The sequence below is a fragment of the Monodelphis domestica genome, chromosome 3 (genome assembly GCF_027887165.1).
Source record: "Monodelphis domestica isolate mMonDom1 chromosome 3, mMonDom1.pri, whole genome shotgun sequence".
Lineage (NCBI taxonomy): Eukaryota > Metazoa > Chordata > Mammalia > Didelphimorphia > Didelphidae > Monodelphis > Monodelphis domestica.
In genome coordinates, this window is record NC_077229.1 from 407,649,113 (window position 1) to 407,665,540 (window position 16,428).

General features: G+C 35.4%; 2 long non-coding RNA genes across 2 annotated transcripts in view; one reads left to right on the top strand and one right to left on the bottom strand.

The window, feature by feature from the left end:
- LOC130458482 (uncharacterized) overlaps positions 1 to 5,664 on the bottom strand; it is a 199,215-nt gene extending 193,551 nt beyond the window's left edge. Inside the window, exon 1 of the long non-coding RNA XR_008917823.1 lies at positions 4,662 to 5,664. This is a non-coding gene — a long non-coding RNA (uncharacterized LOC130458482). The remainder of the gene's footprint in view (positions 1 to 4,661) is intronic.
- Positions 1,855 to 6,032, top strand: LOC130458483 (uncharacterized). The gene is made up of 3 exons (XR_008917824.1): positions 1,855 to 1,935; positions 5,732 to 5,850; positions 5,932 to 6,032. It is a non-coding gene; the product is annotated as an uncharacterized LOC130458483 (long non-coding RNA).
- Positions 6,033 to 16,428: the final 10,396 nt, after the last annotated feature.

A 16,428-nucleotide genomic window follows, 5' to 3' on the forward strand; every position in this document is an offset into this window, starting at 1 on the left:
TGATTTGTTGTGGTCTACCATATTGAAAGAAAGTACACTAAAACAATCTATAAACTGACTTCAATTAGAATAACCTCATATATAAGATGTTCCAACAATCTTATTCCAGTTTTAAGTTTTAATAGCTTAGATTATCCTTCCCTGCTTAAGAATGTTGAGAGAGTAAAGAAAATTAGAGACAAATAATAGCACACTGTTTAGAAATGAGTGCAACTAGACAGCTATTTTGGATGATTTTCACAATGGATACAAATTTCTCAAAAACCAGGCTACTGAAATTTCAGATAGTTAAACATGCTTTTTGTTGTTGCTATTGTTTTCCCCCCTTTCTTGCTATCACATTATTGGGTGACATGTGAAGTGGGGAATGAGGTGACACAGAATACCTGGATATGATTTGAGACCACATATATGAACAAGGAATAACCTTTCTCTGACAGAATGTGAAATGCATCCAGTCATTGAAACTAAGGTAGTCTTGCACTTTACTTCCCTAAAAAAATAAAAACATAACATAGGAGGAAAATCAAAATAGTATGGCATGGCCTCAGTGGCTTGGCAATCTGGCAGACATGCCCTTCCCTTGTATTCCAGAAATGATCTGAATTGTTTAATGTGATGTCTGATTGTATATTTGGCACCATGGAGCTCAACAGAGAAAATCATTTTTAGGAACTAAAATCTTCCATCCCAGTTTTTAAAAATGCAGATAATTTTGAAAGGAGGGGAAATATAAGTACTTTCATGACATTATTTGATAGCTTCATTGAAGTTCCTTCTAATTCAGTCCAAAACCAATTAATAACTTATTAGAGAGCACCCAATAGATTATAGAAATTATTTGGCCTGACTACATTCACTCAGCTAACAAATATTAGGCTCAGGATTTGAACCCAAAATGTTCTTGCTCCAATTCCAACGCACTCTTCACCATGCTATACTTTCTAACTCTCATCTAGTTTCACAATAAGAGCAATATACTAAGAAAACCAGTTGGTCAGTGTGACCCTTTATCATTCGCCCAGAATTCTGTGGGTATATGCTAAGTGAGACAGGCAGGCACATATGCATTCAGTAGTTTGATTCTCCTGGAGAAGCTGAGCTTTACATGTGCACAGAATTCATTTCCTGCCCATTACTGTAATATTCAATCGGCCTAAATTATCCCATGGCAGCATTTGATCGTGCAGCTGCTGGATCCAGCTTCATTTACTTTAAGGTTAGTAAAGTCACTGCTTAAATTGCTTAACAGTTGGTAGCATCAAAGTTCTTTCTCTTTCCTTTACTAAGTACTTCAGTTTTAAGGAGTTGCAAACTGACACAGAAAGAAGGTCATTGTGAAAGAAATGCTCTTAGTCATTACTTCTGAACCAAGGAGGTCAATGGGCTTTTAAGATGTAGAAAAAGAAGGGGATATTCAAGGATTTTTTTGATTTATTCTTTTTCTTCTTTTTTAGTTTATTTTATAGCATTTTTGTTCTCAAGGGGAAATCAAAATCATGTTATAAACATGAAAGTAGTGAAAAGAAATCAAATAAAATAAGGATTATGTATAATTATTTTCCTTAATATGATTGATACAGACCATGCTGTTGTTTCTATATAGCAAAACATTATCATAGATATATCCTCCATATATTTGGACAAATAGGAGGGCCCTACATATGTCTTCTAGGTGTGTAAATATGGTGATTAATTCTTTCAATAAAACTATACTTAATAAGAAAAAATGCTACTAAAATAAAAAAAATATTGCTAAAATTATACCAACAACCAACTTTTTAAAGACAGTTTCTGGGCAAAGATAAACCATGAAACCATCTGGCCAAAGGCTCTTAATCTTTTTTTTTTTCCACTTCTGGGTACCTTTGGATGGTCCATGGATCCTTTCTCAGAATAACATTTTTAAAGAATTGAAGGAAATGCTAAATTTTGGTTAGTGATTGACTGAAAATATTCAGTTGGTTTTTATTTTTGTCATTGTTGTTTTTTCCTAGACAAATTAATGTGCTCTTTGAAATCTTTACAAATTATCCATAGGTTAAATAGCTCTGATTGAGAACCTGAAAATCTTGGAATATCTAGGAACAGATGAAGGAGTTGCTATATTAGGGCCTGGAGTAGTGGGCAGTGATAGGCAAAAAAGTATGAAGAACATGCTGAGATTAGAAGGGTCTGTCACGTTTGAGGAGTTAGCTAATCACCAGAGGTCAAAAGGGCCAGAAGATATTGAATCCAGGCAGATTAAAGAAATATTAAAGGGGATGACATTTGGAGAAGGCAAAGTCCAAGGCAGGTAGCAGGTCTGAAATTTAAGAAGACAAAAGCAAGATTGAAGAGGCCTCATTTTAATAGAAGTTAGTTAAGAAATTGATCAAGATCTCAGGAAAAACAGAAGAAATAAACATGAGGATTTAAAAAATAACAATAAGAGAAGTTTTACATATATTTTTAACTGAGAAAGGATTTTAAAGGTATTAATGCTTGACCATGGGGAAACCATTTAAACTTTCTTAGCTATATAATCAATTCCTTCAAACTTCATTCTATCTTCAAATCTATGATTCTATGAGCTTTCTCTTATTTGGCCCTTGGTAAAAATCTTGCCAAAAAAAAAAAACCTTGATAAAAATGAGTAATAATACAGATGTTATTACCTCCATTTTATAGGTGATTAGGCTGAAACTCAATAAGGGTAAATGACTTCCTCTCATGGTCACACAGCTAGCTAAGTGTCCAAGGCAGGATTTGAACTCACTTCTTTCCTTATTCCAAATCCAATATCTATGTCACTGCTTCAGATAAAATTGGCCTTAATTTTATACATAAGGGAGTTGAAGACTAGAGAGGGGAAATGGTTTTTCTGTCTTTCCTCTTGTCCCATAGCTAGTACAGCAAGTAGAATACTTGGGATTAGAATCTAGATCTTCTGATTTAAAATTTAATGCCCCTTCCACTATACCAAAGGTTTGTGGTATTTCAGGGATTTGGTCTTAGCCAAACTGCATGGGAAACAAGGAAGCTCTAAATGCAATGGGTAAGGACTATACGGGAAAAGGGCACATCAGTGTGAAAGATGAAGATAGATCCTAGTTGAATGGATATTTCTAAGTCCCTGTTATGAAAAAAAAAAAATGGAATGTCTTCCAGTCCAGCTGAAACTGTGAAGTAGTCCTCTCCAGTCTAGCTATAGAACACAATTTTGATCATTATAAATAAAATTGCCCTTTCCAATGGGTTTGTGCTCAGATATCTATAACCCTTTCCCCCTTACCTTCTTTTCTTTGCCCCAACCTCCACAAATATACAAAAGCACCTCCATCACTGAAATGCAACCACTTCTAAGGGGAAAGTTGAGAAGCAATCATGGAGGGTGATATATAACCATTGTGGAACTGAAACTATTTTGTTCAGGAGCCTCAGGGCAAAAACGTGCTCATGAAAAGTTCCATAGGCTCTTTATTATCTACACAAAGCACCAAGGCTGGTAATTTTGAAGGAACCGTCAGAAAGACCCCTTACTGTGTTGTACTTCATTGGTCTATTTTTGGACGATGAAGGGTTGAACTCCCTTTCCTGGGATTTTAAAAGTTGAGTTTCATGGAGAGTAGCTCTTTCAAACCAGCTGCTGACATGCCTAAGAATTGATATGGTATAATAATACTGTGTACTTCAGAGCTAGAAGTTACTCAGGATTGAAATGGAACCATCATATTCTTCAATGAGCCCAGGAAAGAAGTTTTTTAGTAACACTGAGTTAAATTCCCTCAGGGCTAAAGTTACTCACTAGCAGTATGTGTGAGAGCTTTGGTGTCTGCAATGAATCTTTCAACTCATGAAGGTGCAATTCATTGAATATGATTCTCTATTCTCAGCAGAAAAAAGCTTAAGAGCATGCTTTGTCCTAAGCATTTCTGAGGAAAGACAATACCAGCTAATGTCCATGGAGCATCATTTAGTAGCTCACCTTTATATAGTGCTTCAGATAGGTTACAAAATCAGTGCTTCACAGAGGTTGGTAGTGATCACAGGCTGATCTGATTTTACCCTCAGTTTTATAGATAAACAAACTGCACATTTGTTTTCTTAATTTTTTTCTTAAATTTTTGTTTTACCTTAATAAAAAATCCAATACATGTATATGTGTACATGTATATGGAAATATATATACAGAGAGAGAAACAAAAAGAGAGAAAAGATAGATGTTTCAGGATCCAAAGAACACCAAATCCCGAGGGTAAATAAAACAAACCAAACTGGGTTTGACAAGAACATAGAGAAACTACATCAGTCTCCACCAGGGCTCTAAAAGGTCCACTATGCAGATCCTCGTACTTGGTCATATTGGAGATTCTGGCAAAACTACTGAGAACTGAGCCTCCAATCTTGTCTACTTGTCTATTGCTTTTCCCTAGTATTTAAAAAGGCAGAGAACTTGTGGAGAACAAATGGGAAGGAGGGGCTGATAGTTATAGCATGGGAAATGTTTTTATCCCAATATGGGCTAACAAGTATACTGACTTGGGGAGGGGAGGGGTATCCAGCGGAATTAGCGATGGGCCATCACCTGTGAGAAGGGAAGTAGAAAATGAAGGGGAGGCGGGGGGAAGTGCCCTTTTATCAAAATTCGGGACCCCGTGGATTGATATAATATAAATTACCTCTCAGTCGGTGGGTAACTGAGCTAGTTACTTTACACGTGGCCCCTGGAGACCTTGTGGTGACAGGGGTTTTCCCCTCCTTGGAGCGTTGAGGTTCTCTCTCAGATCCCGCAACGACGATTGTGAAGAGTCAGTCAGCCGTCTGAGGAGACAAAGCCTGTGTCTCACAACTCTCACCACAAGTGCAGCTTCAATGGCTGTTGACCACCGAGCCCGCTGACCAGCCCCAGAGCCCGGGCTGTCACACGAAGGCTTGTTCAGTATTGTCCAAGGAGGGTCTGTATCTGGAGGGCAGACAGAGAGAATGTTCTGGTGTGTGCGGCATGAACCACGTTCTGCTGCTAGAGCTCATGGATGATGTCAACAGGTTCAGGGAGGGCTGGTGGTTGTGTGAGTCACTCGGGTAACTTCGTGATGATAAACTGGAAATGTCGAAAAGGTCTGTTGATTTTCAGCAAGGTGTTCACTTCTTCCTCCACTTCGGTCACGTGGATTTTCAGCTGTTTCTGGTTCTCAAGGGCATTCTTACCCAATGTCGTATACATCCCTGAATGCGGCTTCTCAGCTTTCTCCAGAATAGCTCTTCTCAGACCCCTGCCAGTGCAGCATCCTGGTCTCAGTCCCCAACCCTTCACTGCTCTCTGTTCTGAGAAAGCTTTTGCTAAACTTGGGCAGAGGCAAGGCTGGCTTGCAGTCTAGGTAGAACATGCTGGTCGGGACCAAACCAATGAAGTCCTTGGTGACAGCACACAGTCAAAAGGCATTGCTTGTTCTGGATATCCCACCTCCTCACAGTTTCCTCCTGGGAATCTGTTCTTTTCTTAAGTTGTATTTATCTTTTAAACTATTTGGGAGTTCTTGCTACTATTCCAGTGATCTTTGGTGAATGCTCCAAATTTGGTATCTGTCTTTCTCATTAAGGGTTTTTGATTCACTTCCTTTAAAAGTACCAATGTATCTATTTTATTGTAACTATTGCAAAGTGCTTGCTAATTTTTCATCTTTCTTTTTATGATTTGCTATTGGTTTATCCAATATACTCTGCTGACTGGGTTTGTGATTTTTTAAAGATCTACAATCAAGGAAGAATGTCTTTCCTCAACAAATAATCAGCTTTGGGAAGAGAAAAGCATCCAAAGATTGAAAATGCTCAAATAGATCTGTACTGTCAGTTCTGCAGTTATTCCTTGTGAGTGTGCTGATCACAACCCAATTCTACATTTTCATCCTATGTAAAAGTTGCTCATAACTTCCTATAAATTTTCCACAGATGATTCACCCAAAATTCCTTTTTCTCTTGGTATGAAGAAGAGCAGTGGAACAACTTTTCACCATTTATAATCTCACTTTTCATTATCTGCTTAACCCAATTTTTTTCCATTTGCTTATTTTTAAAAAATAATAAACTTTACTATCTCTTTAATAATTCCTTCTTTGTATTGAGTTAAAATTTGTCCATGCCTTTTATGTGACTCTCCATTGCCCTTTCAATTATCCTAAATTTCAATTTAGCAGAAACTGTGGTGTTCCATGACTTGAAGCCATCTGGCTCACTGAAAGAATCTTCATGTTAAAAAAAGATGGACCTTTGTTTCAGGGAGAAGCTTCGGGCTGTTAAAAGAACTTAGTAATTCAAACGTAATCCATCCTATTCTGCTACTTCTGTTCAGTTCTGGGACTATTAAATTTCTGTTTCCCTTTTCTAATCAAGGTGTACACACAAGCATATGTCCATGTATACATGCATTTGTGCATTCATACATGTATGTGTATTTATATATGATACATGTGTGCATTAATCACAGAATCTCAGAATAGAAAGGAACATCTATAGCTTTTGTTTGTGTATTTAACTGTATAGCATAATCTGAAAAATAGCTCTTCTTCATCCTTTAAGTTTGGGCTGTTTAATAGGGAGTCCAAACTCTTTTGAGTCAATGGCTCTGAAATATACCAGGCCTTGTTGCAATTATTATCTCATCACCTTTATGGAATCTGTATTCAAGTCAGACCATACTCTCTATCTCTTCCTATATGACAGAAGTGAGCACCTTTCAAGAGTATGGCTTACCATATTTTATATGCCTCACTTGATATTAATGATGAGAGAGGATTATTGATCAGAGTTGTCTCTGTTATATATTTCAAAGAATATTGTAACATGTTGACATGTTAATAGGACAAACAACATTGAAAGAAAGACTTTAAGTGGACTTTTTTTCTTCACCAAATCATTTTTTGCTATAGTCAGCTAACAAGGAGCACAGTGGGATTTTGTATTCTCTACAAATCTCAGTCAATTGTGTGATGACAAAGATGCAGTATATTATGGAATATCACTCATAAAAGTCTACCTATTCCTTGCTAATATATTTATGAAGAGTATTTTTGAACAATGTATGAATTGTTCCAACAAAAATTTTTATGATAGGGGAAAATGGATATAATCAGAATATACTGATATTCTCTTGGTCCCTCCCCCACCCAGTATAAAATTTCAAGATATTTTCCATGCTTTTAGTGTTTTTATCCTTTAGATACTATGGGAAAGAATTCCTTCATATCCTCAAAACTATCACCTTTACCATTGACCTCTTCTGTGTATATTTGCTCCAACTTCACTGTCTTTCCCATGTTTTCTTCAGTATGACTTCTTTTAGAGCAAAGCTGAGATTATGATTTTAAGAATCCAAGTATGTTGACTCTTGCCCTTGATGATGATAAGCCTTCTTTATAGAGCTTTACATATCTTTTCCATCTTTTATATATATCTGTTATTCTATTTTCAGCCTCATCCTTAAATGCTCTTAGGATGATTTTGCTTAGTTAGGTTTCTTGCAAGGATTTTTTTTGTCCCTTTCTACTGCAATTTACTGTTTTGTGAGGTCATACTGCTCATAGTCATCCACAATCTTCCTCTGTAAGATTTTCAAAATACATTTAAATTATAGCCTCTGGCTATGATATCCATATTAGTTAAGTAAGGTAAATGATTTGGGTTGGAATTTTTTTTTAAACCCTTACCTTCTATGTATTGATTCCAAGGCAGAAGAGAGGTAAGGGCTAGGCAATGGGATTTAAGTGACTTGCCCAGGTTCACACAGCTGGAAAGTGTCTGAATCCAGATTTGAACCCAGGAACTCCCGTCTCTGGGCCTCTCAATCCACTGAGCCATATAACTGCCCCCTGGGTTGGAATTTTTTGATTATTTTTTCCCTTATCTTTGTTTTTATGACACCTAAGTTTTATCCTGTATTTCTCTCCCACTGCCACTACTAAAGAAAAACAACAGTAAAACATTAAATTCATTAAAAATGGACAATATAGGAATGATACAAACTTGTCAGGAGTAAAGAGTAATTATATTTTCTCATCTTTTCTTTGTGATAAATCTTATCTGTAATTTTTCAACATCCATGTTCAGTTTTGGTGTAACTAGACTTTCCTTTGGAAGTCATTGTGTATGCCATTTTCCCGACTCTGCTTTCTTCTTTTTTATATCAGTTCATATAAATCTTTCCATGCTTCTCTATATTCACTATTTTTGTCATTTTTTACAACACAGTATTATATATACCATTACATTTATGTTCCACAATTTGTTGACCCATTCCCTGATCAGTATGTATTTTGTTTCCAATTCTCTATCATAAAAAGGGCTGCTGAAAAGGGACATTTCTCATTTTTCTAGCATAAATAATTGATTTATGTAAATTTCCACCTAAATTATTACCTCCATTCTAAGGAACTCTTTATCACAGATTTTTTAAGTTCTCATAAATACCCTAACTTTCCATTTTCACAATTTACTCAGCATGTCCTACTGTTCCACTCCACCTTAGCCACACACAGAGATGTTCATACATTTTCCTGATCATGCCATCATTCACAAGTGCACAATGTTCATGAACCCTGGAACTTCTCTATCTGAATATGTATTCCTACACACATAGTTATTTTGGGGGGATTTCTTCTTTTTTTAACCATTATCCATTCCTCAATAACATATAGCCCTTTATCCTTACTTCCTGATAGTCCTTAGGTCTTTACAAGATTTTCACCCCTCCACTGACTACATTATTCTTGGTTGTTGTTGGCTATATAACAGTGGAAGTTTTGAGACCATGCTGGAAAGACTTTGAGTACGTTTAAAGAAACAAACACAGTATAACTAAATACACAGTCCTTTAGCCAATTAGCCGGTTACTTTTTCATGTCATTCAATGAAACAAAGAAAAATACAAAAAGGTCCTTAACTCTCTGTGGTTTCATCCTTCTCTTTCTGCTTCTATTTTTGTATGTATGTATGTATTTGTTATTATTATTTTTTGAAACCCTTACCTTTAATCATGGAATTAATACTATGTATTGGGTGCAAGGCAGAAGACCAGTAAAGACAAAGCAAAGAGGGTTAAGTGACTTGCCCAGGGTTACACAGTTAGGACAGGTGTCTGAGGCCAGATTTGAACTCACAACCTCCCATTTCTAGGCTTGGCTCTCATTCCATTGAGTCACCCAGCTGCACCCTTTCTTTAGTATTTATGAAGGAATATTTATTTTTATGCTATGACCAGAAAAAGTATCCACACTCCTCTCAAGTCCAGCATCTTGGAAGTAAACGCGCTCCATTCCACTTTATTCTCTGGAGGGAAACAGGGTCAGACTTAGTTCATTTTCTGCATAGCATTGGTTTCACCAAGTGCAAGTCTAAATTCAGGATCTCTACTTGATGAGTCCTTGTCTCAATTAATGCTGGAATTAGCACTGATGGTCACTCCTGAAGGTCACTACACAATCCTTAGGACATTGGTGCTGCACTGGATGCAAAACATGGACTCAGCTTTCAAAAAAGCTAGAGACTTGCTCTTCTGACCTTTTGAAATTCATGAAGTCAGAGGCTCTAGATTAATCTCCTTCACCTAAAATGGATAAGAACAAATGTTGAGACGAAAGGGCCAAGGCCAATTTTCATGCAGTCACACATGAGACTCAGTGGCTTTTAGCTCAGCCTCCTTATAGCATTTTCTCTCACTGAACTTCATCGGTAAAGCAACCCAACTGAAAGAGAGTAGCCTAACAGATTTCATTATGCTTCCCCCTGACATGTTCTGCTTCTGACATGATATGGGGTAGATTTACAGAAAAGTAAAAGAAGTCGTTACACAATTTTTTTTTTTAGAAAAAATATATAAATGTTAACTTAGCTATTGGTAATCTAAATGTAAGATCCTTGTTCACTAGGGGGAAAAAAAGCTGGACACATTACTCTAGAAAATGAATAGTATCTATCTCTTCTAATAAAATAGAAGGACTGTCTAATGAGTTCTCTTAAAGAAAGAACGTTCAGAGTTAACTGAATCACTTTGTAATTTTTTTTGTTTTTGTTTTTCCAAAAATATAAGCGTAGGGGGAAGTAGGTCCAAAATTGTGGAGAAGGTACATGGAACCATCTGATCTCTATCAAATTATTCTTCAAAATATGATAATATTATACTTCAGAATGAATTCTGGAGCAGCATCAACAAAACCAAAAAAGACAAGGTGAAGTAATTTTTCAGCCGAATACATCTTTGAAGGCTGTTATGAGGGATCAAGTGCACCAGGTTGAATGAGGAGCACAAAGCTGCATGTCAGGACAGGGCTCACTATGGTAACAGACCTTGGGTGTAGCTGAGGCATCAGCAAAGACTCCCAGAGCTCTTAGTTACAGACAGTAAGGGAGATTGGACAATTTCTCAGAAGGAGATTACAGAGGTTTTGTTTTGTTTTGTTTTGTTTTATTTTTCCCCAGGCTTTGGGTGCAAGACTTTTGTTGCATTGACTATACAAAGATGCAGATAACAGACCTGCAGGGAGGTTTTAGGGTGAGAAGGAGTATTAGCACACACCAATACTTGAGGCCACAGGGGAGCAGGGAACACTGATCATATTTCCAAAATGGAAAAGAGTGTTTATGGTTACTTACCAATCAGAGCAAAGACCAGGAAAGTATTAATCACACTGCCCTTTACATTATACCATGCTGGAAGATTTGAAAGCAGATAGGTTCCTAGCCAGCTCTGAAGGCAATTGCACAAAGAACCTGAAGTTTATAATGGTGCTCCCTTCACCACAGTTACAGAGCCCAACTTTAACAGTTTTTTTTAATTAGAAGAAAAGAAAAAATCTAGAAGATGAACAAACAAAAAAGAAAAAGAAACTCAACATAGAAAGTTATTTTGGTGTTAGGGAAGATCAAAACATAAGCTCAGAAGACAGTAAAGTCAATACTGCTGCCTCCAATACTCCAATACTCTAAAGCCTCCAAGAAAACCCGGAATTGGTCTCAAGTTGAAAAAGAATTAATGGAGGAATCAAAAAGGATTTAAAAATCAAATAAGAGAGATAGAAGAAAATTGGGGAAAATGAGAGTGATACAGGAAAATCATGAAAAAAGAGTCATTAGCTTGGTAAAGGAATTACAAAAAATACTGAGAATAATACTTAAAAAACAGGATATGGTAATTGGTTAAAAAAAAGGCACAAAAACCTAAAGAAGAAAGGGACTTATTAAAAAGCTCAATTGGCCAAATTTAGAAAGATATATAAAAATGCACTTAGAGCTTATTAAAAGACAGAATTGTTCATATGGAAGAGAGGCATACAAATCCACTGAGGAAAAGAACTCTTTACAAAAGTAGAATTGTTAACATGGAAAAGGAGATACAAAGGCTTGAGAAAATCAAAATTAGAATTAGGCAAGCAGAGGAAAATGGCTCAATGAGACAATAAGAAATAGTCAAAAGAATGAAGATATATGTATATATATATAATGTGAAATATCTCATCTCATCAATATCAAATGATTTGGAAAATAAATTCAGGAGAGATAATCTAAGAACTATTGGACTACCTGAATTCCAGGATAAAAGAAAGACAAAACCCCCCGACTTTTTAGATATTATCTTTCAATAAATTATCAAGGAAAACTGCCCTAATATTTGAGAACCAGGGGGCAAAATAAAAATTGTAAGAATCCACAGATAACCTCCTGAAAGAGACCCCAACTGGGTAACTCCTTAGGAACAGTAAAGACAAATTCCAGAACTCTCAGGTCAAGAAGAAAATATTGCAAGTAGCCAAAAAGAAACAAATCATATATCATGGAGGCATAGACAGAATGACATAAGATTTAACAGCTTCAGTTCAGAAGTTTTAAGTCAAAAAAAGATTATAGGAGCTAGAATATGGTATTCCAGAAGGGAAAGGAGCTAGTATCTCAACCAAGAATCATTTACTCAAAAAAATGAGCATAATCCTTCAGGGGGGAAAACCAGTATTCAATGAAATAGATGACTTTTCAGACATTCCTATAGAAAAGACCAGAGCTGAATGGAAATTTTGAATCTCAAATATTACTCAAGAGAAGCATTAAATGATAAATATAAAAGAGAAATCAAAAGACTTTCAATAAGGTTAAATTGTATGCATCCCTACATTGGGAGAGGATTCTTTTAACTCCAAAAAAAATTATCATTATTAAGGCTGTTATAAGGAGTATACAGAGATAGAAGGCAAGAGTGTGAGCTGAATATGATGAAATGATATTTAAAAAAATAAAATTAAGATGGAGAAAGAGGAATGCATTGAGAAGAGGGGGAAGGGAAAATAAAATGGAGTAAATTATCTGATATAAAAGAGACATGAAAGAGCTTTTACAGTCATGGGAATATGGAGGAGCTAGAGGGGAGCACATGAACCTTCATCACAATGGCATTGGCTCACTGAGTGAAGAACACACTCAATCAGTTGGAAAAGCTATCTTACCCTTTAGGAAAGTAGGAGTGGTAGGGAATAAGAGAAGGGGGTGGGCATGACAAAAAAGAGAACAAATTGGGGAAATGGTGATCAGAAACTAAATAGGAGGAAATAAGATGGAGTAATCATAATGGTGCATTTTTTACAAGTCTCTAATAAAGGGCTCCTTTCTCCAATGCATAGAGAAATGAGTCAAATACATAAAAAATATAAACCATTCTCCAACTAATAAATGTTTAAAATATGAATAGGCAGTTCTCAGAAAAAGTAATCAAATATCTCTACAGTCACATTAAAAAACTCTAAATAATTATTAATTAAATAAATATAAATTAAAAGAACTCTGAATTATCACCCATACTTATCAAATTGTCTATTATGAAATAAAAAAATGACAAAACTCAAAGGGGATGTGGGAAAATTGAGACAATAGTTAATGCATTGTTGAGGGAGTTGTGAACTGACTCAATCATTATGGAGAGCATTTTGGACCTATAAATAGGTTTGCACCCCAAATAGATAAAAAACAAAAAAGAGAAGGTCCTATATGCACCAAAATATTTAAAGCAGCCCTTTAAGTGGGAGTAAAGAATAAGAAAGTGAAGGGATGCTCATCAACTGAGGAATGGCTTAGTAAGATTAGTATATGATTGCAATAAAATACTATTGTATTGTAAGAAATGACAAGTAGGAGGAGTTCAGAAAAAAAATGGAAAGACATATATGAACTGAAGTAGAGTGAAATAAGGAGAACCAAAAGAACATTATACACAGTGATAGGAGCACTATACACTGAACAACTGTGAATAACTCAGCTATTCTCAACAATACAATGATCCAAAATTATCCCAAAGTACTCATGCTAAAAAAAATGCCATCTGCTTTCACAGAAAAGTAACTGGCAAAATCTGAATCCAGAACAAAGCAAACTTTTTTGACGTTCTTAATTTTTTCCTTCCACAAAGGATTTAATATGGTAAAATATTTTACATGATTGCATCTGTAAAATATTTATGAGATTGCTTACCATCTCAATGGGATAGTGGAGTTGGGAGGGTATGGAGTTAGAGATGGAGAGAAATCAAGACTATTTAAAAAGAAACATTTTTTTCATGTAATTGGGAAAAATTTAATTCAATTTAATTTTAAATGAATACAAGATAGCAATAGATACAATTTCATTACATATTTGGTCACATCATGGTACTACTAAAAATGCCATTGAAAATTGGGAGGAAAAAAGGATTGTGAAAATAATTGAATTTATATACAGTTACAGAGTTCAGAGATTTGACTCCACTCCAAATTAAATCAACATGAACTTTGTTATTTTGTGACTTTAATGCAAAGATGGGTATAAGCGAGGTCAACAAAAACTGTTTTTGGATGTATAGTTCATGAGTAAATAATGAAAACAAAGACTTGTAAACTTTTTTAAAGACAATTAAAGAATAGATAAACCATGAATAGATTTTCTATTTGCTTTTCCCTATCAAGAATATTATATAGAAACTAATAAATAATAAACTGTTTACACACATAAACACACATTTCCCTCATATTGTTCCCTTTCTCCAAACCTTTTATTCCTATTATCTAAGAAATAAAATATAAATTCTTTTGTTTAGCATTTAAAGCTTTCTATAATATCATCCTAACCTCCCTTCCAGACTAATATTCCAGTATTCCCCAATATAGATATAACACAGAATACTCTGGTCCTCACTGTGTAAAGGCTTTCTGCAAATGACTTCTGTCCCCACTGGATGGTGTTTTCCCAAACATAAATTAGTAATCTCTTGTACCCACGTTCCATTAACTGCTAATGGTCAGATTAGCTTTTACATGTATAATCTTTATCCTAAAGTCCATTGATATGGGTCTCTCATAATTAGTGTGGAGATGAAGAACCTTCCCTATGTGAGGAATGAGGTAGAGTTGTTAAGAGAGAAGGAGATATCAAGTTTTCTTCTGTTCCCTTTTGGGCTCTTCAGGCTTCAAGTCTTTTGGGTGCTTCTAGTGTCCAACTTTGAGAAGGAAGATCAAAAAGACCAACTCCACCTCTGTTCCTGTAAGAAACATGAGTGGAACTGGCATTTTCTCTCATGTCCCTATCTACAGTTTGCTGAACTAGATATTGTTAGTAGTTTCCCCTTGGGGTGAGCTCAAGGACTCTCTTTTGGCTAAGTTTCTTCTATCCCAATAAGAGATTTCCTTCACTCTGTATGATCTGTTATATATCATCCTATGTATATCTCCTCTGATTTCAGAACTGATATTAGACAGGAAAAGGGCAAACCTTGTGTATAAAGCTTGAGGTCTTCTTTCCTTCCCAACAAAAAAGACAAAGTGACCAGAAGTTAGACTAAATCTAATCAAATCCACATAGACTAACCAAAAAGAGAGCATCAGTAGAAAGAGGGCAACTGATTTAGCCTCTCCAAGTTTAAAAACATAAGTATTCAACTAAAGTAGGCTACTCTTACACATATGGCAGGGGATGCATAGATTTCTAATTTAGATAACCTGGACATGCTTGAAAGGCCCCTGAAGGATGCCTTTATGTTATGAGAACTGGACATTCCCAGAAAGCCCCAGTTTCATTAAAAATCATCTATTCATTTGGACTAATATACTCATATCATCATTCATTCATTCATCCATCCACTCAATCAAATATCAGTTTAAGTGTCTATTAAATATCAGATACTACAAATAAAATAAACTAAATATACATTTTTCCTTCAGATTGAATGTCACAAGATATGAATTATCCAATCCTTATGTCATTACAACTTCCAAACATCATTCCAAATTCAATTCAAAATCTTCCTCCTCCATGAAACATGTACCATATCAGTGGCTAATAAATTCTTTCTCCCGACCACTCAGTATAAAATCATTAAAATTTTTGTATTTCTATGTGGCTGTTTATTTTATTCAAATTTCAAATTGTTTATCTTTTTATTTGTATATGTGGTCCTTTCACTCTCATTGTAAGTCCTTTTGCAACAGGATTGGTGTGTTATGCTTCTTTGCTTCCCTCATACAGTATATGATAATGCCAAAATGTAAGCTGAATTAAAAATTAATCAAATAATTGATTGGTCATCCATTTGGGGAAAAAACTGTTAACTCTAAAAATTTAAGTGAAAATTGGGGACAAAATTGCTTTGATACTGTAAGATTTTTAATAATAATTAAGAGAGAAGAAAGAAAAAGAAATTATTCTTTCAGTCAAGTGAGCAGAGCAAAGAGAGACAGAGACTCACACCTGTAGCGCTTTACCAAAAAGCACAAGCTCTGAAAAGAGAGCCCTATAGTGTGGGACTCAGCAAAATTTATCTCCCAAGCATCCTTATGTAAAATGAGGATGTTACTTGAAAGGATGCTGGGAATGTAGTTCAGGTGTGGTAAATTTTCCACCTGCACAATACCTTCAGACGTAACTTAATTATTCAAAGCAGTATTCTCCCTCTATAATACAGAAAGAAAACATGATATACCATATAGAGGATTTATTTAACTTAAAGTTAAGCTTCAGATCCCACCTCAAACATTTATTACCTATAGCTTCTGGACAAGTCACTATTTTGATGCTTAGATTTTTAAAATTCATTTATTTAAAAAAGGAGAGTAGATTCACTGACCTCTAAGGTCCCTTCCACCTAGAAACCTATGATTCTATGAATATTCTCTTACTACCTGAATCATACTTATGTCGACTTGTTATAGTTTTCCTTTTTTACATTGTTAGGATGTCCACATATTTTCTTTAAACAATAATACAACCATACTTCTAGTCAAAGAGTAGTGTTTTGTAATCCCCCGTGATTTGGAGACAAGATAACCAACCTAGCTAGAGTTATGGGGTAGGGGGGAAAGGGAAAAAAATAATTTAATTCAATGAATTAAACCCAGCAAATGTGTTGAGCTCATACTTTGTTTACAGCATTATTCTTGATGCTGA